The 27,212-nt window shown below is 48.3% G+C and overlaps 1 protein-coding gene across 6 annotated transcripts in view; it reads left to right on the forward strand.

The window, feature by feature from the left end:
• The window catches only part of LOC101475565 (semaphorin-6D), a 114,684-nt gene that overhangs the window by 3,127 nt on the left and 84,345 nt on the right, over positions 1-27,212 (forward strand). For 2 of the 6 annotated variants that reach the window (XM_024798330.2, XM_024798328.2), the window contains exon 2: positions 8,614-8,731. The exons of 2 other annotated variants lie outside the window; for them this stretch is intronic. The gene's annotated coding sequence lies outside the window, so the exon portion shown is untranslated. Of the gene's footprint in view, positions 1-2,558; positions 2,662-8,613; positions 8,732-26,352; positions 26,448-27,212 lie in introns of those variants that run through there. 2 more of the 6 variants (XM_076879702.1, XM_076879703.1) reach the window with 2 other exon arrangements.

Genomic DNA, 27,212 nt, shown 5'->3' on the forward strand with positions numbered 1-27,212 from the left:
TGAGCTGCGTGGACTGTCCCAGGAGACGGAGGGTGTGATGTCAGGTGTGACGGCGCGCTGTATTGAAAACGCGTCATGGGAGTTCATCTTCAGGCTTCGGGTCCAAGGGTTTCATCGCTCACGCTCTGCGGCCTGAGCGCTCCGTGCAGCGCGTGCAGCCGGCTGTTCTTTAACGACATCACACAAACCGGCGTGTGCTCCGACTCACACAGGACGATCCTTCCTCTCTTCCTGCCCTCCTTCTTCCTCTCTCCTTCCTCCCTCTGACCTCCTTCAACCTCATTAGCAGAGAAACTCCACCAGGTTACATCAGACACACACACACACACACACACACACACACACACACACAGTAACACACACACACACACACACACACACAGTAACACACACACAGTAACACACACACACACACACACACACACACACACACACACAGTAACACACCTCCTCTCCTCCCTCCTCTCCACCATCCTCCCTCCTCTCCTCCATCCTGTCCCCTCTCCTCCCTCCCCTCCTGCCTCCTCTCCTCCCTCCTCTCCTCCCTCCCCTCCTGCCTCCCCTCCTCCCATCCCTCCTCCATCCCCTTCTGCCTCCCCAACTGCTTCTCCTCCTCCCACCCCTCCTCCCATCTCTCCTCCATCCCCTCCTGCCTCCTCTCCTCCATCCTCCCTCCTCTCCTCCCTCCTCTCCTCCCTCCTCTCCTCTCCTCTCTCCTCTCCTCTCCTCCCTCCTCTCCTCCATCCTCCCTCCTCTCCTCCATCCTGCCCCCTCTCCTCCCTCCCCTCCTCTCCTCCCTCCTCTCCTCTCCTCCCTCCTCTCCTCCATCCTGCCTCCTATCCTCCCTCCTCTCCTCCCTCCTCTCCTCCCTCCCCTCCTCCCATCCCTCCTGCCTCCCCTCCCCCATCTCTCCTCCATCCCCTTCTGCCTCCCCCCCTCCCCCCTCTCCTCCCTCCACTCGTGTCGCGGTCCTTGTTACATGATGTAGACTATGATGTAACACCCTGAAAGCCTGCACAGGAAGTTGAGGGAGGGTCGAGCGTGTCGTCAGTTGAAGTTAAACATGGAGTGGTGTTTGCGCAGCAGGGTGGAGGCGATGCCCTTCATCGCTGTGCTGTACTTCCTGAGCATGTCTTCTGCTGCTGAGTGCTGATTGGGCAGGACGTGCTCTCTCGATGGCGCCCGGCTCTGCTGTCTCCGCCAGAAACTTCATGAAAACTTCAAGTTTTCCAGAGAGCTGCTTTCACTGTGGCCGAGAGCGCCCCCTGTGGCACAGGAAGTCTGCAGCTGTGGACGCTGTTATGTGATTGTGGTCTCAGAAATGTGGAAGCCACTCTCAGAATCTAGTGGTTTATTCCTCATGACCACAGGTGGAGGTAGGGCGGGGCTATATCATACCGTTCACGGTAACACCGGTGTCATGTTGGGCAATGATAGGAAAATGAAATATTGCGATAGAATATGGGTAAAACGCGCATGCGCAGTGCCTTTGTTTTCATACGCACATGGAGGCGACGCAGAACGAGAAGAGCGAAAGCGGATCGTTGACTGAAACAGATGAACCTGGACTGGTTTGTAAAAATGCTGCAGCTTCACTGGTGTGGAACTGGTTTAGCTTTCGACCCTCAGATACACAACAAAGCACTATTTCTGGTAGCGCATGCTAGCGGGCCGTCGTTATTACCGTGTTGTTTGGAAAATACGGCGCACTTAAAATCATCCTTTGATTTTTCTGAAAGTCGATAGAGCCCCTTATAATCCCGTGTGCCTTATGTATCCTCGTGGAGTGATACGTGCTGTGCTTCAACATAATGTTACCGTGTTGTGTGTGTATAACCTCTTTTTAAGTGTTGTGGATGTTATACATGGTTATGCTGAGGATGTGTCGGCCAGTTTCCACTGGAAACGCCTTTTGGTTAAACTGTCAGCGAGGAGTTTGCACTGTTACATTTTTATATTTATTTTAATGCACATAAGAAACAGCTGCTTGTTTAAGTTAAAATACATTGATGTTTTGTTTTTGCACTAATAAAGTTGTGGAGTTGTAAAGTATTTTGTCTCGTGTCAGTTACATCGTTATCGCAAATTTTCCAATGTATATGGTGATAAATATTTTTGGTCGTCGCCCTGTTCTAGGTATGTGCAGCGGATGCTGTGAGTGCGCGTGTTGGCTGCGTATCAGACGCTGACCAAGCGTCATTCTGTAGCACGTCCTCAGAATTGTCTCGTTCTCTGCGGGTCTGAGCCCGGGTCGCGATGTCCGGCTCCGGGTCGTGTGTGTGTTTTTGTGTTCTGTCTATCTGTGCTCTCACACACCTCCTCCCCCTGCTTCTCCTCCTACTTATGTTATTGTACTGGTTCTGCTCGCCTGCACAGACCCCTCCCCCTCGCTCAGGTTGCGGGTAAATTGAACCTCAGAGATGAAGACAGATGAAATTTCTTTGGAGTGAGCGGCGGCCGACCTCAGCGCGTGTCCCGCTGCTTCTCTGTGATTTCGTTTGTCTGACCTTTACGTGCGGCGGGGGAGATCAGGAGACCATAAAGAAGGAGATGAAGACAGCGGCGGTCCGCGGGAGCCAATGACAGCCTGTTTCTGACAGCTTCATGCTTCCTGTGCGTTTCCTCTGATGCTTCAGCCAGACTGCAGAAGGAGATTTAAAGGTTCGCTCACGCAGGCTCAAAGTTTCAGGTGACATTAGTTATAACAGTAGGATATTTATTTCCTGTTTCCAGAGAGACCTAGCAAAAGTCGGTCATGTGACACACTCGAGAGCGGACGCTAATGATCCCAGGTTTTTGCTTTTTGGGGTTTCTGCTGATGGAAAATCAGCGTTTTTCCTTTCTGTCCATCAGAGGCACAGGCCACACCCACCTGTGCTCACACAGACTCTGTCCATACTTGGCCCAGGTGTGGTCACGCTCCAGGAAACCCTGAAACGCTGCCGTGCATGTGCAGTTCTTATTTGTTTTACTGCAGAACAGCGACGGTGTCCTCGGATGAAAGTTTGGGCCTGTCTGTCTTTTTCATGGAGTTCTGTGATGTCACTGAACAGGAAGCAGTCACAGGAGTGGCGAGGGTAGCGATGGCTCCTCAGCTGCGCTTCGCTTTCAGAGGCGGATAGTTTGAGCTGTATCAGCAGCTCCCTCACATCAGAGAACCCGATCACAGCGGCTGTGTTACTTAATCTGCAGCTGTCGGCGCATGCGCCTCGGCAATGGCGGCATGTTGTAATTCACTGCTGAGCGACCGTGGCGTCCTCCGGCACGTTTCCTCTGGTTGTCCTGAGAGGCCAAACGCACTGCAACTTAAAGAAAAACGCCACAGAAGGTAAATAAAGCACAACAGAAGCGTTTCTGAGGAGACATTAACGTGACGGACCAGGGCCTAACAGTAAACAGGCGATAGCAAACATGCATCTGCGGTTACATGAGTGACAAAAACACACCTCCGAGTCTGTAGCTGTGTCCCAAAACGTCGGCTGCATCCTCCCGAGGCCGCATTTGAAGGCCGATTACGTCACATCGACGCGACGAAGGCTGGCACAATTCGTCGGCTCCTTCAAATGCGTCCTTCATTTCCCCGGATTTGAAGGATGGGTCGGGTGTGTCCTTCGCGGTCCACCATATTCCAGAATTCATAGCACGGCCCAGCCAAACTCCAGTTTCCAACAATGGCGGCCGCTACTAAGTTTTAAAATTACTCTTATTATTCTTTCTGGGTCACAAAATAAACCTTTAACATATTTTCAGGCGAGAATCTGTGTAAACTTCAAATATCTGCTCGGTTTATCGCATATTTGCAAAAGTGCGCCGACGTTTTCGGAGACGTCTGTTACCCACCAGCTCGATAGCGAGCCGGGGGGTTCAAGGGTCACTCGAGCCGGCGAGAGCAGCGGACCCCCCCGGCTTCATCGTTTTCAGACGGTTTGGCTCACATCAAAGTTATTAGTTTATTAGATTAAATTAAACTTTATTAATCCATCGAGTGGGTTCCTCCGGGATCACACAGCTGAATAAACGTCAGAGTGTGAGACGGTGAAGAGTTTACTCCAGTGTCCTGTTATATTTTAGACAGCAAGGAGCAGACGGCGAGTTTAGTAAACCCCACCGACACAGCGGTGACGCAGATCTGAAGGCGAGACCGTCACATTTCACAGCCTCACACTTCCGGCCTTCTCGGTCTTCGAAGGACCCGGCCAACGTAGACCGCGAAGGCGGGTCCTCCGAAGGATGCATCCGACGTTTTGGGACACAGCTTGTGTGACCCCTACAGCTGGTCCGTCTTGTTATTGTGTCCCCAGAAACAGCTCCGTTCTGTTTTGGGCTTTTGCAGCGTTTTTGTCTTTGTTTCCTTAAACGTGGGTTTAAGGCCACCGTAGATTCCAGCTGTCGATGACGACTCTGCTGTGGAGGAAAAACAGTTTCCTCTCAAAGTGAAGGAATTTGAAGCACCCGAGGTCAGAGCCGCCACCGCGCTCTGAAGGAACGCCATCGGCATCTGTTTCCACGTTTTCTTGGCTCACCGTTCACAGTGAGGGGCGTAGGAGGCTCCGAAAGCAGGAAACCATCAGGCTGACGTGTGTGTGTGTGTGTGTGTGTGTGTGTGTGTGTGTGTGTGTGTGTGTGTGTGTGTGTTGGCTGACCTCCAGGCTACCAGGATCTACCCGCTGCCAGGCATGTGCAGGATGGCTGCAGCGTGTTTCACACTCCAGCTGTGTGTGCTTCTTTGTGTGTCTCTGAGTGTGTATGTGTGTGTGTTAGGTGGCCTTTCATTGGTCGCCTCCTGCACTTTTTGTTGTGTCTTTATCCGTTTGATCCAGCAGATTCATCCGGTGACCTTTTCCCCGTCATTCAGACTGCACAAAACACAAAGACACACACACACACACACATGCGCACACAGAACAATGGGTGGATTAGCCCAGTTTTTGGTAATGCTGTGTTAATAGGCAGCAGATTACCTGGTTTTGCTGCAGGAAACAGAGACGTGTTTGTTCACGGGTAATGAGGCTTTCAGTTCAAACACTGAGATGGTCTTTATGTTTTATCAGCTGACCTCAGGTCAGCTTGTAACGACCCAAAACACAGAAGAATATCTGTGCCGTGTAAATAAAACATCATGTGAACAAGTGTAATATCAGAGTGCGATTGATGGAGTGATGTCGCATGTTTATGTGTCCAACAATCACGTCTGATGGCGAGGACGTCAGCGCCCAATGATCATTTAGCATCTAAAAACACAGCGCTAGTCTAATCAGGCTACCACTTGGTGAGGAGATGCTAGCGGCCGGTGAAACCCACACTTCAACACAAGACTCCGCCCAGCACTGGCAGAGCGCTCGCCATGAGACAGGAAGAGGAAACGTTATAATCTTATTAACAAAAGATGAACGCGCCACACAACTTTGCAGGCAGGAGACGTGTTTCCGTGTTTATCCTGCTGCACAGTCACAGCGTCGCTGACCGAAATCGGGCTCTGGCTGCAGGACTGGAGTCTGCATGCACTGGATCATCACTCTGGGTTCTCGGCTAGCTTAGCGTGCAGATCACCAAAGAACCTTTGTAAGGACATAACTTAGTACAGTTACTGTTACTGCCTTCCTGAAAAATGTAATGTTTTTACAGTAATTTGTTACTTTGTTGCACCCAGTGCTTGTTTCAGTGAAAGGATGGAGACGATGTTCTTTGTGTTTGCATGAATAAATGATTCATAGATTCAATGAATTCATTTCATTAGTATTCGTTTGTTTTCCATCACCATAAATTTTCCTGGTATGAGTTTGAGGCTGCAGCAGTTTGGTTTTTAGTTCCTCTCCGTTTTTCTCAGCGGAGCCATGAGTGAGTGGCGTCCTGTCGATCTGCTGTGATCAGTAATCGTTAATATTAATTAACCTACGGACGCAGAAGCATGTTTTGTCCCAGGGCACTGACCTGAAGCCTGTTCTCTACATTTGTTTCTGTTTCCTTTACTGCTGGGTTGGAGCGTGAGGTCAGGTGAGGTTGGGTGAAGCTAAACGGACAGAGAGCAGACACAGCGAGCAGCTTTGGAGCGAGTCGCCGCTCGCTGTTTTCAGAGTCGTTCTGAAGCGGCGCTGAAACACTGTTTATGAATTTATCCGGCTTAGAGCAGCTCTCTCCGCCCGGCTGCATCATCACACACACACACAGGCTGAAGGTGAGCGGTCAGATTTAAAGCTGCTGCATGTGCAGGGTGCATGAACCCGCTGCAGTATCAGGATCTGTATCAGGCACCAGCTGTGACAGATGTGGCGGTTTCCCTGCTGGAAGATTTACACTTATTAACCCGGCGAGGCTGCAGAGAGAGAGCGAGCGTGAAGCGCTCCGGATTAGACCCGGCCTGTGTGAAACACTGCAGCACACCAGCACTTTACCCATAAGCAGCACTAAAGCAGAGAGGAATTATGGGAACTTTTTCTATCACGTATGATTTTGAAGAGTCCTTTAGTGTGAGTGTGGACTGCTGTCACACTCCCGGATGTGTGATGTGCTTCCATGAAGCTATTCCTGCACATGAACTTCTCCCAGAGCTCCCACTGCTGGGAATACTCCCCGTGATCGAGGCAGGAGGTTACCTGCGCCGGGGCACTGGCTGATGGCGAGGAGGACGTGAGCGTGCGTGTGAGTAACAGCACAGGACTGTAACGAGCTGTGTGGGGCTCAGCACCGACACCGACAGGTCGGTGGTTGGAGCATCTCCGCGCTCGATGGCGTCCTCCTCACGTGGTGCTTTTGTTGCTTGTGGAGGAAATCACTTCCTGTGTGTGTTCTGATTAGCGTTCTGTGGGATCGTTGGCTTTTGTCTGTTTGATGTGCAGCCAGCAGGACGTCTTTTTCCCGGGAAACCTGGTGCAGAACAAACAGAAGTGGGAGCGCTCCGGCTGATTCCTCCCACCGAACGCCGGCAAACAAATCACAATCAAATCTGACTGCAGAGTTTGCATGACGCAGGGACTTGAGCGCACTCCCCGTGGCTGCGCGTCACCGCTGCAGGATCTGCTCTTTCATTATTTTCTGCCGTCCTCCCCTCATTTCTCTCCTCCTTTAATTTTCTCCCTCGCCGCCTCGTGCTCCGTCTGAACTCGTCTCTCTTTTCGGCTCATTTGCTCAGACCTGTCGGCTGTCGCCGCCCATAACTCACCTCCCGTGCTCGCCGCTCGGAGGCTCAGTGCTCACATCTCTTTTATTTCCACGACGGCTGCGGCAGACCTCCACGCTCCCTCTGCTGATCCCGGCATCGCATCCATCCACATCTGGACCTCTCGCTGCCTCCGGAGGCCCGGAGCAGCCAGAGATGTGAGAGAGTCACTAATGTGGCCCCGAGTTAGATCATCCCGCTAACGGAGGGTCTTCATCAGGATAATGGACTCATCTCCTCTCTCACTGTCAGTAAAGCTCACGTCTATTCATATATGTCCAAGAGTTCTTCCGCTGATGCTCGTTTTCCTGAGGATCCATTTGAGTGAAAGTCCAAAGTCTGCGTGTCGACGCTCGGATTCACCAACAGGAAGTGTCAGATCCCACGCTGCTCCTCTTTCCTGTGCTGAAGCTGTCTCAGCATCCAGGATTACTGAGGGCGGGTGTTATCAGCCTGTGCTGCAGAGGACTGCTGACTGCTGCGGTCGTCTCTGCTGCTTGTGTCAGAGGTGAAAGGTCACCGCAGCAGAGACTGAGCATAAAGGCAGGACAGCTGACATGTGACCTCATTTACATGGACGATATCAGCTAAACAAACACACATTCCGAAGTTACTACTATGAATTACAGTTATGAGTTGTAATTGTCAGAGAGGGTCAAAGGTCACATTCCGGCGGCACTGATATTGTATCCTGCTGTTTTAGCCGTGGTCCTGCTGCTCCCAGTGGTCACTCGTGGCATTGCAAAAAACCCAACAAACTCACCTGAAGGTAACACCTGTGGACCGCAGACAGCACTGAGCATGTGCAGAAGGCCACAGTGCAGGTGTTGAGCGCTCAGCTCCAGGTGAACTGGTGGTTTTTATGTTAACTGGTCAGATTGGTTTCCATATTCTTCTCCGTTTGAGCTTCACGTGTATCTACAGCCAGTCAGACGCCTGCTCCTGTCGGACTCTCGGCTTTATTGGACTCACCTTTCCAGGTGGAACCAGGTCTGGGAACGCCCCGGCTTCCTGCTCCTCCTGCTTCTCTGGTTGGTTCTCTGCTGGAGGGTGTAGCTTGTTTAGAGGCTTGGTGGTTGGATGATGTTGTTGGTCCTTTGTGTGTGCAGGTTTTTCTGAAGCAGTTTTCATGTCTTTGCTTTTTCCGAGTGTCCCACAGTGCTTCCAGGTATGTCCCGGCTCAGGTATGGAAAGGTGGATGAATGAGACGGAGTTCACGGAAAACATAAAACTGGAGCAAATCTGATCCGGCTGTGTTGTTAGAGGAGTGTGAGTCAGAGATATCCTGACTGGAGCAGGGATCGAGCCCTCCTCTCTCTCTGGACCTGAACCCTCCGGCCGGCTGTGGTCAGATCTGCCGGTGTCCAGGTCTCAGGGACACCTGCGCCCCTCCCACAATGCACCTGGATGAAGACGAAAGGCCTGACCGCCTCCTCTCTCCCACTGTGTCTCAGCAGATCAGGATTAGTCAGGACTACATCTGGATCTGGACTTCTACTACCTGGATTTGGGCCTTTCTGTGCTCTGATTGGCTCTGCCGAGAAGCTGCTCGTGATTGGACCACCTGAATTCGAGGTAAGTTAACCTGTGTGTACTAATGTCTTTAATGAAGCTGCTGCTGGAGCTGCACAGGGACATGCAGGGTGTTACTGTGTGTGTGTCATTAATAACATGATCAGCTGATAGTCACACAGGAGTGTGTGGAGCTTTAATCTCGCTGACTCTTGCCAGATGACCTCTGACCTGTGACATCACATGAATACAGACGTGTCCTGTCATACGTGTACTCCTGTGGTCCTTGTGAGGTCTTCCGTGCGTTGCAGGAAATAAAACTGCAGTCATGGTCAGAAACAACTTTCATTTATGTCATTGTGTTGACCTCTGACCTCTGACCTCTGCATACACAGAAACAGGCTTAAAGAACCGAGTACAGGAAGTAGTCTGTTCCCTTGAAGAGAGATACATGCTGCAGATTTGACTTTGTTTTACTGAACCTGTGTGTGTGTGTGTGTGTGTGTGTGTGTGTGTGTGTGTGTGTGTGTGTGTGTGTGTGTGTGACGATAACAAACCGCTGTAAGAATTAATGAGTAAACACTGGAGGATGTGCAGAGTAAATGTGCCTCAGGGTGTGTGTGTGTTTGCCTCGAGGCAGTGCAGAGATCCCACGGGAAAACTGGAGGTTAAAGGCCTGCTTGAACTTGAAAACAAACACACACACACACACACACACACACACACACACACACACACACACAGATGAGATAGTACTCTAAAGAAGCTGATAAGGCCTCGACATGCCTCAGATAATAAATCCGCACACAGTCACAGTGTGAGCGAGGAAATCTGCTCGGAGCTGCTGATGGATGAGGGCTGAGATATCCGAGTGAAACGTCTGGAAGTTCGTTCGAAGGATGTTTGTGGAACACAAGAACTCGTTTTTTCCACTGAGCTGCAGTCTGGACGTTGTTATCAAAGTCGGAATTTCTTTGGAAAGCAAAGCTGCGACTGACAGTCGGGATATTTGAAGAGATCCAAGCGCGGTGAGGAAGTTGGGCTTTTTTTTTGGATGTTTCTCGACGGTTTTTGTGCAAAGGTTCAAATTTTAAGACGCACTGTTTAAAAGTGTCCAAATGTTTGTAGACAGCTGTTCCACTGACGTAAAACCAGGATTTGTGGGGACCTGATAGGAAAATATAAAAGTTTGATGTGTGAAGTCGATCAGCGGCGTTTTGATCTCGTGCTCACGCCGTCAGGTTTGTGTGTGCGGCTGCATAAATCTCTGAAAGGGTTTGTTCAGTGTCGGTCGGCGAGGACAGCGCTGCTTCACACGGGAGCGTTTGTGAAACTACAGAAACTCATCGGCTCATTCACAAAAATGTCATTCAAGACAGTTTTTTAAAAAGCATTTTGTGGGGACGTTTGAGTGAAGCGGTGAGGTTGGAAAATGTGGATGGTGGGGACATTTGGATTGTGCCACACAATAAGAAGTTAACCCTAACCTGTGGTGATGAGTCCTGCAGGTTTCCACGTCACAGCGACACAGACGCGGGGCCGATTCATGGCTTCATTGTTATGGCGGTGCTCGGGGTCTTTGACCCGAACCCCACGCTCCTCTCAGACAGACGCTGTGACGGGGAAATGTTTGTGTTTGACAGAGCAGATGATGGCTCGCTGCAGCGCTGCGTTCGTTTGCAGAACTCACTCCTAAAGAGCCGTGCAGGGACCGGAAGCCAAGCTGACCCGCCAATAAGACAGTTTGGAGTTTGTTTTTTGCCAAATTTTGGTTTTACTGACAGCTTAAAGTCTCACTTTGCATGCTGCCACATAAAAACACTCCTCTGCAACCAAAACACCAAATGCTGCTTCGCTTCCCTCCTCTTCCTCCTCCTCTTCCTGGTGTCAGTGCGATGGAGTAACTGATGCCAAGCAGCTCCTTCATCTGACAGGTCACAGAACGCTCAGCAATCACTGATGGAATCGGTTTCACACCGCCCTCCTACGAGGGTGCTGGGACACGTTTTGTCACATGTTAATTCCTGACGTCCGGCGTTGAGCCCGGCAGACTTGACGTTTCTGCTGCAGTGAAGCTGGAAACGCTAGATCAAGAGAAGCTTCGACTGAGACTTTTGTTGATTAATGAGCCGGGACGTCTCAGCCGAAAGCACTCGATCATGGAAGAATGGGAACTGGCTAATACCTGGACCACCCAGGAAGTAATCCCCACTCACGCCAATTATTACTTATTGATGTTTTGGGCCCAATGAGAACCCCAGTCTCATCACCCCAGAGGTGATAAGTGACCGTGACACGGAGCAGACTTAACCAATCACTGCACAGTATGCAGTCAGCATTTATCTGATGGAGCCAATCCCAAACAACATATGGCTCTGTTTACGTTTGTGCTCCGATCCCAACAGGAGGAACGACCGGTTAGCTTCAGTCTGTGGAGATCGATCATTGATTACAGAGAGGAGGTGTGTCCGTGTGTGTGTGTGTGTACTCGTTGTACTGATGTTTCGGTGACACCGTTCCCAGTAATGTGAGTTATTGCTGACACAGAGGACGTCAGCATAGGAATCTCGGAGCGAGTCTCAGGAAGTCTTCCTCCCATACTTCTACCTTTCTGCTGCTGGCAGATAAAGGCTCCTCTCTCTGCTCAGGGATTAAGGCCAGCAGCGATTATCTGATCTTTGTCTTGCTGAGGGCCTGAGACTCCCAGCCCCCAATCACAACAGCACTGACAGTGCTCTCAAAGCCTGGCTCGACTCGCGGTGCTGAGGAAATGACCCAGTTAGAGCGAAATGTTGGGGGTCAGCTGACTGGGAACGCCGGCTCCAGGATGACTGTGTCAGCAGGAAAATCTCCAGTTATGATGGATGATGGTCCCTTCCCCTCCTTCACTCATGAATTCGATCTGTTTCTCAGCGTGTTTTATGTTAGTCAGGATTTCTGTGATTACGTGGTGACCTCTGACCTTTGACCCCTGACCTCCTGTGAAGTAAGGTTTTGCTTTTGTTTGTGTTTTTGTTTCATTTTGATAAGCCAGCTCATGAAGTCTGTTTCCTGCTGGTTTGAGGCAATAAAACTGTTGCTGTGGACGTGTCCTCGATTGTGGGACTTTGAATGGCTGCAGGATTAATCCTGTGTGTGTGTGAGCAGGTGGTGGTGGTGGTGGTGTTGGGGGTGGGGCTGCATGTCTGTCTTTGGATTAAATGTAAAAAGATTGGACCTCCTCCTCGGTCCCTCCTGTCTTTATCTGCCTGGCTGGAAAAAGGCTCTAAACCTCATGACCCCTCGTGCCTCCGATGGTGTATGACTGTGTCTGTCCTTACCAGGGTCACGTGGCTACAGCCTTCCTGCTGTCAGTCATGGCCCCTGAGCACCAGGCAGGCATGCCTGGTGGTTGGTGCTCCACTGAGGAGGTAGAAGGCCAGCAGCAGCTGGTTATACCAGGTTATTCTTCAAGCAAGCTTTAATTGTCACATACACAATCATACAGAGTACAACATGTAGTAAATGGCCTGCATTTGTATAGAGGCGCTTTACACTACATTCAGTCATCCACCCCATAGTAGTGAAATGCTTGTGTCCGAGCTGCGGACAGGCTGGAGGCCATTTTAGGACTTGGTTTTAGCATGGGGGGTCTAGCCAGGCCCCTTACTGAATCCAGTAAGGGTCTGCGCTCCAAAGGTGTGTAGTCTTACCACTACAGCTTCTTCCTCAGGACACAGAGGAAGTGGAGCTGCTGGGCCTTCGTTACCAGGGGGATGGTGTTGTGGGTCAATTCATTTCAGTGTTATTTATACAGCGTCAAATCACAACAACAGTCGCCTCAAGGCGCTTTATATTGTTTCATTTCATTTATTTATTTATTTCACACTTGGTCAACAGTTTCCACAGTTAGTTCTTTCAGACAAACCAACCACACTGTCTGTCAGTAAAGCAACCATGTGTGAAAAGCAGCAGGAAGAAGAAAATATTCGTATTAAACCCCGCCCCCTCTCTACAATCCAACTTATATTGCAAGTGGGCACCAAAAGTCAAGGAACAAACTAACATTAACATTTATCTCCGGTCCTAACAACACATTTACAATCAGAATATACCACTCCACATAGTAACAAGGAGAAAAGATGAGTAAATAAAATAAATGAGGCAAAAAAATAATGGATCCTTTTTCAATTAACTCCAATTTCATTCACATTCTTCATATTGAGTTATTGTTTTATACATGTAACACTTTTTAAAACTATGTAAATTTATGCAATTCTGTAAATTATAATGAAGACACTTCCACAGTCGTACCCGTAACCGTTGGCCTCATTAATCTTTGTGTAGTTCTAGCTAGCTGATGCTTAAAATAAAATTTCCCCCCGAACACATTAAAAATACTCTTTGTAACTTAGAAGGCAAAATATTACTTTTAGCCTTAAACATAATTAATAGTGTCCGTAGTTTCACTAAATCTCCTCATTTTAATAATTTGGATTTTATAAATAATTTATTTGTATGTTCTCTATATTTAACATTATGAATCATTCGTATCACTTTCTTCTGTAATAAGTTTAGAGGTTTTGTAGTATTCTCATATGTATTCCCCCAAACTTCGACACAGTAACTTAAAGTATGAGAAGAACAATGAAAAATATAAAATGCGCATTGTTTTGTGGTCTAATGAATCTCTTACATTTCCCAAAATATAAATGTTTTTAACCATCTTCTTTCTAATATACTCAATATGAGATTTCCACGTCAAATTTTCATCTACACACCCAAAAAGCAAAATTCAGTAACTCTTTCAATCAATTCTCCATCAGTGGACATAATAACTTCCTCCTTTTACACGATTGCCAAATATCATGAATTTCGTTTTTGTCAGATTCAAAGATAATTTATTTACATCAAACCATTTTTTTTAATCTTAACATCTCAGAAGTCATAATTTCAACCAAATCGTTCAAATTCTCTCCAGAGCAATAAAAATTTGTGTCATCTGCAAATAAAATAAATACCTTTTTGGAACGCTGGTTGCCGGTGTCTCTAGCTTCACATGTCTGAGAACAGAATCGCCAATTACCAGAGTTTGACCCCCGGCGGGTGTGTCGCCGAGTGGGGAAAAACGGTTAGACACATGAACGGGTTGGTGGTGTACCTGGGGCTTCTGTTTAGGACTATGCTTCCTCGTCACCATCACCCAGCCGCCCTCTTTCCCCAGCTACAGGGGCCTGGCTAGCTATGGGTGAATGAAGGGTGCGAAGCCGAGTCTCCAGTTCATGGATGGAGACAGGTTCCACCTGTTCTCCAATTATAATGAGAGAGTTGTGGACCTGTCTGTGTCTCCTGAAGTCCTTTGTGAGTTCCTTTGTTTTCAGGACGTTCAGCTTCAGGTTATTTTCTGAGCACCAGCGGGACAAGTTTTCTACCTCCGCCCTGTACACACCACTTCAGTGTACAGGAAGCGCTTGTGTATGAGTGTGAGACCGGTTTGAGACTGGCCCTCTGCAGCCATGAAGCTGGAGCAGACAGTGCTGCGTGTTGTGGGGTAGCACGCCGTGGTGTTTGCTGTGTTGTGTTGGTGTTGTTTTGTGTTGGTGTTTGAGGTGTTGTGTTGTGTTGGTGTTTGTGGTGTTTGCAGTGTTGTGTTGGTGTTTGTGGTGTTGTGTTGTATTGGTGTTTGCGGTGTTTGCGGTGTTGTGTTGGTGTTTGTGGTGTTGTGTTGTGTTGGTGTTTGTTGGCGTTTGCGGTGTTGTGTTGGTGTTTGTGGTGTTGTGTTGTATTGTGTTGTATTGGTGTTTGCGGTGTTTGCGGTGTTGTGTTGGTGTTTGTGGTGTTGTGTTGTGTTGGTGTTTGCGGTGTTTGAGTTGTTGTGTTGGTGTTTGTGGTGTTTGAGTTGTTGTGTTGGTGTTTGTGGTGTTTGAGTTGTTGTGTTGGTGTTTGTGGTGTTTGTTGGTGTTTGTGGTGTTTGCGGTGTTGTGTTGCTGTTGTTTTGTGTTGGTGTTTGCGGTGTTTGAGTTGTTGTGTTGGTGTTTGCGGTGTTTGAGTTGTTGTGTTGGTGTTTGTGGTGTTTGAGTTGTTGTGTTGGTGTTTGTGGTGTTTGTTGGTGTTTGTGGTGTTTGCGGTGTTGTGTTGCTGTTGTTTTGTGTTGGTATTTGCGGTGTTTGAGGTGTTGTGTTGTTGTGTTGGTGTTTGCGGTGTTTGAGTTGTGTTGGTGTTTGCGGTGTTTGAGTTGTTATGTTGGTGTTTGCAGTGTTTGAGTTGTTGTGTTGGTGTTTGCGGTGTTTGAGTTGTTGTGTTGGTGTTTGCGGTGTTGTCTTAGTGTTTGTGGTGTTTGAGTTGTTGTGTTGGTGTTTGCGGTGTTGTGTTGGTGTTTGCGGTGTTTGAATTGTTGTGTTGGTGTTTGCGGTGTTTGAGTTGTTGTGTTGGTGTTTGCGGTGTTGTGTTGGTGTTTGTGGTGTTTGAGTTGTTGTGTTGGTGTTTGCGGTGTTTGAGTTGTTGTGTTGGTGTTTGCGGTGTTGTGTTGGTGTTTGTGGTGTTTGCGGTGTTGTGTTGGTGTTTGTGGTGTTTGCGGTGTTTGCGGTGTTGTGTTGCTGTGGTGTTTGCGGTGTTTGCGGTGTTTGAGGTGTTGTGTTGTGTTGGTGTTTGCGGTGTTTGAGTTGTTGTGTTGGTGTTTGTGGTGTTGTGTTGTGTTGGTGTTTGCGGTGTTTGAGTTGTTATGTTGGTGTTTGCGGTGTTTGAGTTGTTGTGTTGGTGTTTGCGGTGTTTGAGTTGTTGTGTTGGTGTTTGTGGTGTTTGTTGGTGTTTGTGGTGTTTGCGGTGTTGTGTTGCTGTTGTTTTGTGTTGGTGTTTGCGATGTTGGTGTTTGCGGTGTTGTGTTGTGTTGGTGTTTGCGGTGTTGTGTTGGTGTTTGTGGTGTTTGAGTTGTTGTGTTGGTGTTTGTGGTGTTTGTTGGTGTTTGTGGTGTTTGCGGTGTTGTGTTGCTGTTGTTTTGTGTTGGTGTTTGCGGTGTTTGAGTTGTTGTGTTGGTGTTTGCGGTGTTTGAGTTGTTGTGTTGGTGTTTGTGGTGTTTGAGTTGTTGTGTTGGTGTTTGCGGTGTTGTGTTGGTGTTTGCGGTGTTTGTTGGTGTTTGCGGTGTTTGCGGTGTTGTGTTGCTGTTGTTTTGTGTTGGTGTTTGCGGTGTTTGAGGTGTTGTGTTGTTGTGTTGGTGTTTGCGGTGTTTGAGTTGTTGTGTTGGTGTTTGCGGTGTTGTGTTGTGTTGGTGTTTGCGGTGTTTGAGTTGTTGTGTTGGTGTTTGCGGTGTTTGAGTTGTTGTGTTGGTGTTTGCGGTGTTGTGTTGGTGTTTGTGGTGTTTGAGTTGTTGTGTTGGTGTTTGTGGTGTTGTGTTGTGTTGGTGTTTGCGGTGTTGTGTTGGTGTTTGTGGTGTTTGCGGTGTTGTGTTGCTGTTGTGTTGGTGTTTGCGGTGTTTGAGGTGTTGTGTTGTGTTGGTGTTTGCGGTGTTTGAGTTGTTGTGTTGGTGTTTGTGGTGTTGTGTTGTGTTGGTGTTTGCGGTGTTTGAGTTGTTGTGTTGGTGTTTGCGGTGTTTGAGTTGTTGTGTTGGTGTTTGTGGTGTTTGTTGGTGTTTGTGGTGTTTGCGGTGTTGTGTTGGTGTTTGCGATGTTGGTGTTTGCGGTGTTGTGTTGTGTTGGTGTTTGCGATGTTGGTGTTTGCGGTGTTGTGTTGGTGTTTGCGATGTTGGTGTTTGCGGTGTTGTGTTGGTGTTTGTGGTGTTTGTTGGTGTTTGTGGTGTTTGCGGTGTTGTGTTGCTGTTGTTTTGTGTTGGTGTTTGCGATGTTGGTGTTTGCGGTGTTGTGTTGTGTTGGTGTTTGAGGTGTGAGGGTGTCTGCACGACTTCAAACTGAAAGTAGAAACAGCAGCGGGCGCTATGGTAACCGCTAACTAAACGTTAGTGTTAGCCGAGGTCGCCGTTTGCACTCGTGTTTCTGGTGTTTGATGATGACGTAAGGTTAACCCTGGCATGTTGTGAGCTGTGACGATCTGAGGAGGTCAAAGGTCATGTCCTTCCTGTCCACTCTGACCTCAGTGTGAGGTCGTCCAGGTTAGAGCCTCACTGTGTAGTCAGTCTCGTCTTTGTTCCCCTCAGTGTTTGTGTTTATTTGTCACTCCTGCACAGCACCTATAATTTCATTGCACCTGTACAGTGACAATAAAGGGCTATTCTATTCTATTCTATTCTATTCTCTTGCAGAGAAGCGGAGGTGTGAAGCTTTCCCCTGAAAGGTTTTGGTGTGTCTGTGCTCTCTGTCCCACTTCGGCCTGTTTTTCCTTCCTAAGGTGTAAATCTGTGTCTCTGTGTTTGACCTGGTTTCCATCACGTGTCTGCTCCGTCACCCTCCGATGAAGCGGGGTGGGGTGCTTGGACGGAGGATGGCGGCTGACCTCCGGGGCTGACTTCTGGCGACTGATCTCTGGCGGCTTGCCTGGAGCCGGCCCACTTTAAACGGGTGCTGTTCATTTGTTTTTTCACCGTGTCCCAAATTTGTGCTTCCTGTCTGACCCAGAAACCGGAGCTGAGGAGGAACTCCAGACTCTGGGAGCTAAACGCTTGTGTGGGAGTAACCGTTCTCATTTTGTCAGGGAGGCCTCGGTGGAGGTTTCACGCAGCTCCTGCAGTGAAGTTTCCTTCGAGGGTCTGAAGTGAATTAGACTGATGGAGTGTGTCGGCGTGTTAGCACGAGGCGTTCTGTCCAATGTTAGGTCTGGATACAGGAACAAAGCAGAAGCTGCTGCCTCGTTGAGGTGACGGGACACAGGCAGATATCGCCTCAAAGACAGAAATGTGGATTTTATTTAAAGTGCGTGGATGTGAGAGTGTCGCTGCAGGATATTCTGAAAGATCACAAAACAAAATCAGGCTGTGAAATCTCAGCGCAGAGCCTCGCTTCCTTTCAGCCAGCATCAGCCAACAATATGGCCTGCACACACACACACCTGTACGTACGCACACCTATGCACATGTTACGAGCAGCTCCTATCAGAAGCTTCGGGTAATTGTAGTCGTGTTGGACTCGACAGGTAAACGCAGCACGCCTGGTTTAGCTAACTCAGTGAGATGAGCTGGAAAAGAACTGATTGAGTTTTTTTTCAAGGAATCAGCCGGATTTGATGCCGGCACGCTTTGGACGGGGCGGCGGCGTTTCAAAGATCGCCCACAGGTACTCGCCGAGCGCTTGATTAAACCGCTCTGATCTCGCTGTTTCGATCCCTGGCTGCTCCGGCCTGCGTGCCAAAGTGTCCGTGGTTAAGGTGCTGAACCTGGTGCTGAACCTGGTGCTGCTCCTGATGCGTTTGTCAGTGTGTGTGCGCGTGTGTGAGTGTGCGTACGTGCATGTGTGTGCGTGTGAGTTCAGTGGTCTAAATATGATGCTGAGAAAAGTCGACTCCCCCCGCGCAGCATCCTGAAACAGGATTACACGTCAGGCTTATTCCAGCACAGAGACGATGTACGCGTCACGTTTATTAGAGATCAGGCTCCTCCGGGCCGTCACGCCCTTACAGCAGTGAGTTGTGGGTAGCTGGAATCCTCTCGGATATCAGCGGGGTTAATCACAAGGGCCAATATTTCAATCAGATGGAAAAAGCTGAAAATTTGCCGCGAGCTTGTTCTGCTGCCGAGCCTGAGAGAGAAACTTATGAGCTCTGGGAGCGTTTCAGACGCGGCGAGGTCACAGAGCCAATCTGATTCTCGTTTCCGTGAACGTGTCACAGACGGGCTGCAGGAATAACTGTGCTGTGTTGATCTGGGATCATCTAACATTGAATGTTTCACATGATAGTTTAAACACAAACGTGTTTGAATGGCACAGCTCGCTGACGCCATGTTTTACGTGGGCAGGGATGAGTCCAAAGGGGGGCACGGGGGCACTACACCATATTTATTTCACATTGAAAGTGAAATGATATAAAATCGAGTGTTAATATTAAAAAGTAAAGCTTTTTCCAAGCGCTAGTAAAACTGTGAGGGTTGGTTGAACATCATAATGTCTGTATTCAGCAGCACAGACACAAACCTGAGGATGCTGAGACACTGTTCTTCATCCGTCACAACACACACACACACACTTCAAACCACACCAAACTCACACAGCCTTCCAGAAACACAGCGAAGAGGAGTTTGTCCTGCCTTGGATGTGATTGCATATTTATTGTATTTTATCTGACTTTGTCCTCAGAGACCGCGATCACGTTAAAAGTCCTGATGAGTCCACAAGACAAATTACTGTGTGTGTGTGTGTGTGTGTGTGTGTGAGTGTGTGGCTGCCATTAGGCTCCCACCCTTCATTTGTCTAATGGATGAAGACTTAAGCCCCCTTAAAACACAACGTGCACGCTCACTGCATGTGCACGGTGATCCATTAATTAGCTTAAGTGGACCCTCAGCACCCCCCCCCCCCCCGGCGCGTCCTCAGTGAGAAAGCATCTGTAAAAGTCAGCTGATTTATCTGTGACGTTTCAGACTCTGAGCCCCACCCCCCCACCCCCCGGCCATCCTCTGAGATGTTTCCAGGCAGTTTTCCAGATTTTCCAGAATCCCGGTATTTATCCCTTAAAGGGGCGGAGCAGCAGCTTATCTGAGAGCCTCGGCCTTTTCTTCTTTGTGATTGGCTCTGCTTCGTCCCGGAGCCGTGAGGAATGTTGCCTCCAGGGGAATTTTCCTTCATCTATTCCTGAGACGACGCCGATGGGGCTGCAATGTGGAGGCTGCTCAACATGAGACCGGAGGACCCGGGGGGGTGCGTTAGTCCCGTTCTGGGGACCGGGCTCAGTGTGTCATTCAGATTCAGGGAAGCTTTATTTACCGTTTCATAAGTACAAAATATCAATAACAAGAACTATGTCTGTGAAGGTTCTCAGTCATCCAGGTCATCGTAGTCAAAGGAGCTTGCAAAGAAAAGCGTCTGGACTTCTTTAAGTTGCTTGAAGACATTTCACCTCCCATCCGAGAAGCTTCTTCAGTTCTAAGGTCAAATGGTGGAGAGTTCTTAGAACTGAAGAAGCTTCTCGGATGGGAGGTGAAATGTCTTCAAGCAACTTAAAGAAGTCCAGACGCTTTTCTTTGCAAGCTCCTTTGACAATAACAAGAACTGTTTCCATGGTAACTAGGAGGAGAAGCTGGAGGGCAGACAGAGGCAGTTTTCAGATGTGAGCATGTTGGAATAATAGGGTTAATCCAGCATCGGCACAGAGCTTTAAACACACCTGCACACACCGAGGAAAGCCAAAACGATGGAGCTGTGCAATCAGAGCCAGTCATTTCCTGCTGGAAGAGCAGATTCAAGCTCAGGAGAGAGGTCAGACTCCATCAACCAGCTTAAACAGGTGTTCTTACCTGAAGAAGGTTTTACTGGAAAGTAGAGCTGGGCGATAGAATGATAACGATATGTATCGCGAGATAACTTTTACTCGATAGAGAAATTAAGCTATCGCGATAGACCTCGCCGCTCTTGTCCTCTTAAAAAAAAAAAAAAAAAAAAAAAGGTCAGCCAATCCAAATTAAGCAGCGCAGAGCCGAACCAATCACAGCCGCAGCGTCACGTCGTGTGACTTGTTACGTACAGCACAAGTGCCAAGCCGCACGTGTGTTTGTTTGGGAAGCAGCCAGCGGGTAATGGAGGAATCTAGCGCCACCTGCTGCTTTGGCATGTTCATAGCAGCGTTTTCCTTCATTTCTGCCTTTATGTGTGGACGGGATTATTTTTTAAAACGAAAACGGAAAATCTCCGTTTTCAAAAATACCCGTGTACGTGTGGACGTAGCCTCGGTCTCTGACTGGAAGCACTGATTCGTCATTCGGCTTTTGTCAGACTAAAGTAACTGTTAAAACTGTTTGAAAAGCTCAGCTATACAACAAGGAGAGATTGAGAATTTCCTTTTAGTTCTCAGTTTATTTGATATTGACAAAAGTTAGTCAGTTTTGTCTGTTATTCTGTAAAACAAACTAAGATTTATTTTTAGAATTAATATTTTGTTTCTAAGTGGAATTGACAGTTTAGTCTGTTTCGTTTGTTCTATTTTGAAACTTAAACGCTTTAGCGGCTGCCTTTTGTGTAGTTTGCAATATTTGCCTTTATTTATCTGAAAAAGTCTCATGTTCCTTAAGTACATCTACCCTGTTGAACTTATTATGGGAAATAAATATTTTAATAAAAACAAGCTGCTGATTATTTCACATTTTATTGTGAGCAACGGCACATTTAAATCTTACAAATATAGTTATTTGGCTGATATCGTGATAGATATCGTTATCGCCTGAAATGAAAAAAACATATCGTGATATGAAAAAATCTCATATCGCCCAGCTCTACTGGAAAGCAGATCAGAGACTTAAGGATTAATTTGCTGAGGAGCAGCAGACCTCAGACCCGCAGCAGAAAGCTGATTTATTGATCCGTTTCTGGATCAGCTGTGCAGGTGAGCACTGACTCGCTGCTTCTTCTTCATGTCTTTGTTTCCTGTGATCACACACAGACGGCACGAGGAGGAGAAACGCTGCTTTGACTTTATAGTTTGGACCTCCACCTCCTCCTCCACCTACTCCTCCTCCTCTCAGCTCAGCTTTGTTTTAGTTTGGTTCTGATTAGCAGCGTCTCTGTGAGTCCGTCAGGGTCAGTTGTCTGTCTGAAACCACACACACAGTTCAGAATAATCCTTCTTCATATGACTGCCCTTAGTGCAGCTCATCGTCTGCCACTGTTTCCATGGTAACAGCAGGAGCAGGAGGTGATAGCTTTGATAGCTTTGTTCTGATTGGCTGGCTATATCCTGTCTCTGTGACATCACACACAGCCAAGAGCAGAAAAAACTCTGTGAGCCTGAGTGTTTCATGCAGACGCCTGGAGGAGGAGGAGGCCGCGTTTTGGCTGCCGTGCTGACTTTAATCATCGGCTGACGCTCGTCATGTGACCTCAGCTGAAACGCAGAGTGAATTTAGCTGTTTGGAGGAAGTAAGAGTGTGACATCCTCGTGCTCGGCTGGTCGGGAAGCTGCTCAGCGTTTATCGTTGGCAGTGATGGGGAAGAATGTGTTTTTAACAACCGCAGCCTGGCTCTGTGTGACGGCAGCTTTCAGTGTTGGTGTGTTGGAGAAAAACACTCACTGAACAGGGACGACTCACACTGACTGACTTTGACTCCCACCTCCACTGCTAGGCGAGCTTCAGAGGGTTGGTTTGGGCTAAAGCACGCCCCCGACAGGTGGAGCTGGGAATGACACGTCTCCTTGTTCTAAACTCCATCCTTCATTAGCTTCTCTGTCAGCTTCATTAGCATGATGCCAGTCATCATCACACACAGTGCTGCAATGATGGCTGTTAGGCTCATTGGCTCTGTTGTTTTCCTGTCAGTGAGCATCTTTGAGCAGCAGATGGGGGGTGCAGCTCAATCAGCTGTTTGAGGCGCTCAGCTTCATCAGAACAGTCACAGTTAGACTGTTTGATCATATACGGCTACAAACATCAGGTATGGCTTTTAATAAGAGCGGCTCATGTGCACAGGCCTGCATCCCCACAGACTTCTGTGAGTTTGAGTTTCATGGTGTGAATAAACGAGGAGCTTGGACAGGAAGCGAGTGAAGATGTTACAGCTCCTGTAGTGTTTCAGAGTAGATCCTGGTGAGGAACTCGTTCTGGATTTAATGGTTCTGTTGTAAACAGAAATGGATAAAATTCCCGGCCGTACACTGTCAGCACTAACACACACTGACAGCAGCAGGCTTGCTTACACTAATGAATGGAGAAAACTGCAGGACTCTGGTCCTAAACTAGAATGACCACAGGTGTGTGTCCCTCTGTGTTAGCCCTGTGACAGGCTGGCCACCTGTCCAGGGTGTAGCCCCGCCTCTGCTGGGGGGGTAGAGAAGAGCCGGTGACCCTACACTGGTCTGAAAGACGGAGCTGCGTGTGATTGATGTGACTGCATGGAGGACTCAGACCTGTGTGCAAAACACACCAACCAGAAGCCAGAAATGGAAGCTGTTCACCTTCAAAATAAAACTCATCAACTAGTCAGGGAATACTCATTTGTCCTTAGCAACCACTGGCCATGGCAACACGTTTGTAGGCCTGCAGAGCGAGAGCGGCCTGCGTGAGGAACAACATGAGAGATCCCAGAGGTGGAGCTCGTTACACGTGTACGGCGTGAAGCTGAGCTGCAGCATCAATAACCTGTCAGATGTTATTTTTTGTGATTGATTGTTATAATAAGCTGGTCAGACGTTAGTTTATGGCTGTGTGACTCGATGAACTTACATATGAAGCAGTTTACCTGTGCAGTGAGGGAAACCGCTGCTCTGAGCCTCAGAGCCGCGAACACGCCCTCGTCCTGTCCTGCAGAGTCGGTGATGGCCGGCGTTTCGGTGTTTCAGCAGTGTAAGTGTCAGAGAGACACGGCGCCCTGACAGGCTGCAGAAACACCAGCTGCATACATTTAACACCTCAGTGTGTGTGTGTGTGTGTGTGTGTGTGTGTGTGTGTGTGTGTGTGTGTGGTTTGAGACTGCAGCACGCTCACCGCACACTTTCTGAAAAACCTCCGAATGTTGGAGTGTTTCCGGATTTCAGCTGTCAGTCAGGCGCGATCCGAGCTGTGCCGGCTCTCTGACAGTTTGAGGCCGCCGCTCGCTCGGCGCCTCGCTGTATTCGCATCTCTGCTGACCTGTTTCTGTGTGAGGCCAGTGCTGCTGCTGTTCAGACGTTTGCACTCTAAACTGCTTTCTGATGCTCTGTGCCACGAGTTTAACATTTATTGACCAAAGTGCTCCACAGCCATCATCGTCGGCCTGGTTTTAAGTAAAATCACTGAGAGCCGAGGAGGCGGAGCCTTTGTCTTCTTAAAAAGAGTCACGTTTGTCCTGAGGCGCTAAAGCCAGCCGTGCAGCTCCAACCTGAAGCTCGCCGTCCTTTTAAATGAACGAGTACTAAACATACAAGTCGCTGGACTGTGGAGATGCTGTCGCGTAGCTGCTCTGAGGTTTTCATGCTTTGGTTCTGAGACGTTCTTTGTATTTGTGCTGCATTTAAACTAACCTCTGTTTCTTTGTCTTTTTCCATGTGCCGTCTGTGTCTGACCACCGCTCCTCAACAGGTATGTGAGACATGAAAATGTCTTTGCTTTTGCTGTCATGTTTGTGGCTTTTCTCTCACCTGTACAGGTGAGCGCTGGTGTGGTTTGGTGATGAGCTTTTGAAATGGTTTGTTTGTGTAATATTCTCTGTCTTATCGTCATGGATATCACAAGTTTACACAAACTTACTGGATTAAACTTGATGTTAGCCGTGTTGGTGTTTTCTGACAGAGCAGCGCCCCCTGCTGGTTTAAGTTGCATTTACAGGATAAATCTTGGGCCTGTTACGTTGAGCTCTGAGGTTAAAGAAGAGTCGAATCTGGTGTTTGTTATTTCTGTTGCGTGCTCGTGGTGTTGCTCAGGGAAGCGTCCTGGGGCCTTTATCGTTGTAGAAAAAGGAATCGACTTGCCTGCTCGTCGTTATGCAGGCTGTGCTCTGAAAATGAATGAGCAGCAGTATTTTGGGGGCTGAGCTCAGTTTAATCAGTAAATATTGCATATTTATGGTTATCTTCAGCAGAGAAGAGTTGGCTGCAACAAAAACCCAGCAGAGGACAAAATGAACCAACCAGCACGCTGTTATCAAGTAAAATTACAGATCAGTCCCTCGCTGCCTGTTTGGAAAGGATTTAAAAAGCGTGTTGCAGACTGAGCGTGTGCAGCTGCAGCTCTCGCAGTGATTAAAGCGACTGAGCTTTTTATGAAAAATCCACTTTTTGGAGCAAATGAAAAAGTTCCCGTTTTTGTCCCCGCTCCTCCAGAATGTAAAGTGTGACGGCAGCGAGGCTGCCAGCACCGCTTAACTTCACTTCACTGAGTTTTAACAGCTAATCTGCCAGATGGTGAGCTGTACCCGAGCCGAGATGGAGAAATTCCCAGGTTAACTTGTCTGAACACGACCCAAATCAGCATCGCGCCAGCAGGCAGCTCGCACAGGTGGGGGGCTTTTCTGCGTCCTCGTCTCAGAAGCTTCGGGGACCGAGAGAAAAACGGTCAGAAACGATGGACTGCTGGTTCACGGTGTCAGGTGTCTGCTGCTGCTCCACCCGTGATCTTCCTCGTGAGTCAGTGACTGATGGTGGAAAACACATCGGCACTCTTTATCTTCTCCTCGCACTGACAGGACTCTGCTTTTCACTGTGAGAGAAATCTGAGCCGATGTCGACGATCAGAGAAACCTGCAGCCTTCGGCTCGGGATTTACAGCCGTCTGACGTCTGCAGACGCCAACGTTTCACCAAGAAAATGACGTTTGTGTTTCGCTTGGAGAAACCAGAAGGAGCAGCACGCTGCAGCGACTCTGGTGTGTCAGCAGCCCCCAGTTTCCTGCAGATATACAGTTGTGCCTAGCTTAGCACAGACTGATAGCGGCGGGCCGTTATCACGGCGCTTCCCTACATTTGGATCTGTTTGGACAGCTGCAGTGGTGCAGCTGCCAAATAATCACGACTGCACTATTTCAGGGAAACTGCTGTGTTTCTGTCCAAACTTTGATGACACATTTCTGTGTTAGCAAATCAGGGCCAAGCATCAGCGTTGCCATGGTAATCCAACGCTGAGCACCACAGCTTCATCACGTTCATGTTTAAACTGATGTCTGGACCGTACACCGTATATAAAAGATGGGCATGCTCTGTAAAGCCTCAGTGTTAGTGAGTTGGCCTATCAGTTACCAGCTCAGGAGCTCTGTCAGCTCTGACCTCACAGCAGCCGTGTTATTGGTCAGACACACTCCGCACGTCAGCTAGCAGCTACAGCCACCTGTGTCACCATACACCTGACGGTCAATGGGGCCACGCCCCCACAAACAGCTGTTGTATGAATAAATATGTTTATTTTAACATGGCAGTCTCTGGGGACTGACTCACTGCTGCCCCTGCTGGATGTCTGGGGAACTGCAGGTTTCTTTGTCTTTGTGAAGCTTCGATGCTCACGTCTCAGAGAAAGAGATGGAGGTGATCTCTGCAGGCGACGCTCTAATCCCGCCGAGAGCAGATTAACCCCTGAGAGAGAGCTTCTGTGTCGTCAGATCTCAGCAGTAATCTGATTTAGACCGACTGTCGCCGTCTCATCTGTCTCATCCCCTCATCCTCTGACCTCGTCTTCTCTCCTGCCTGTTTTCTCTCATCCTCCTCTTCCTCTGACCTCGTCTTACTTTAATCCGTCTTTGCCGCTTCTTCCTTCAGCCTCCTCCCCGCAGAGCCTGTCTTTCCGTTGCCACGGCAGCCGTGGTATCCCAGCATGCTCGGCAGGGGGCTCTGACTGTGGAGTGGCCGAGCGTCTGCTCGTGTCAGAGCTGAACGTGACGAAGCAGAGGCAGAAGTGATGAGGGAGGCAGGAAGAGAGCAGATAGAGGATCAGACGGGAGGAGGCAGGTCAGGCTGCGTCCTCTTGCTGTTTCTCAGAGGAAGTACGACGACTGAACCAGTGTTTAAAAACCAGCTTTAAGCTAAAGTCTCAGTTATCATTGAATATGGAGAGTTTCTGTTTGGCTCACAGAGGCCTCAGAACATCATTATTAATCACATGTGACCTCAACTGCAGCCATGAGACGTCACAGGTCAGCTGGTAACAGAGAAACAGCCTCAAACCTGCGTTCTGTCTGAAGGTCAGCAGGGGGCGATGGTAAGACTTCTACAGGAGGATTCCTGACCTTTGACTCACCAACAGTCATGTCAAGGTAATCAAACGACCCCCTATGAGTGAACACGTTGGAGACAGTAGGAAGGAAAAACTCGCTTCTAACAGGAAGAAACCTCCAGCAGAACCAGGCTCAGTAAGACTCTGGTTAGATACCTAGAGCAGGGCGATATGGCCAAAAATATTTATCACGATATATATTTGAAAATTTGCGATAACGATATAACTGACGATATAATTGATGCGAGACAAAATACAACTCCACAACATTACTAGCACAAAAAGAAAACCTTCCATTTATTTTCACTTAAACAAGAAGCTGGTTTTTATGTACATTAAAGCTTTATAAAAATGTAACAGTGCAAATGCAAATTCCTTGCTGAAAGTTTAACCAAAAGGCATTTCCAGTAGAAATGGGCTGACATATCCTGAGCATAACCATGTATAATATCCACTGAAGTTAAAAAGAGGTGCTTTGCAACATTAAACTGCAGTGTGCAGTACGTATTTTTCGGAACACAAGGTGCACGGGATTATAAGGCACATTAAGCGAAACAAAGCAGTCAGATAAATCAAACTTTATTAAACTCATTCTTCTTGCTTCCTCCACTTCTGTACCATTGATTCATTAATGTTGAATTCTCTGGCAGCTGCTCTATTCCCATGTTGTTGCAGTATATTAATGACTAACCTCGTATTGTGGATGGATTATCTCAGTTGTTCTCCTGACTGAAGTTTGGTCCCTTTACAGCATCCTGCCATGTGATTGCATTTGTCTCTAACCATGAAGAACCTTCACGTTAAC

This window comes from Maylandia zebra, linkage group LG22 (assembly GCF_041146795.1).
Source record: "Maylandia zebra isolate NMK-2024a linkage group LG22, Mzebra_GT3a, whole genome shotgun sequence".
Classification (NCBI taxonomy): Eukaryota; Metazoa; Chordata; class Actinopteri; order Cichliformes; family Cichlidae; genus Maylandia; species Maylandia zebra.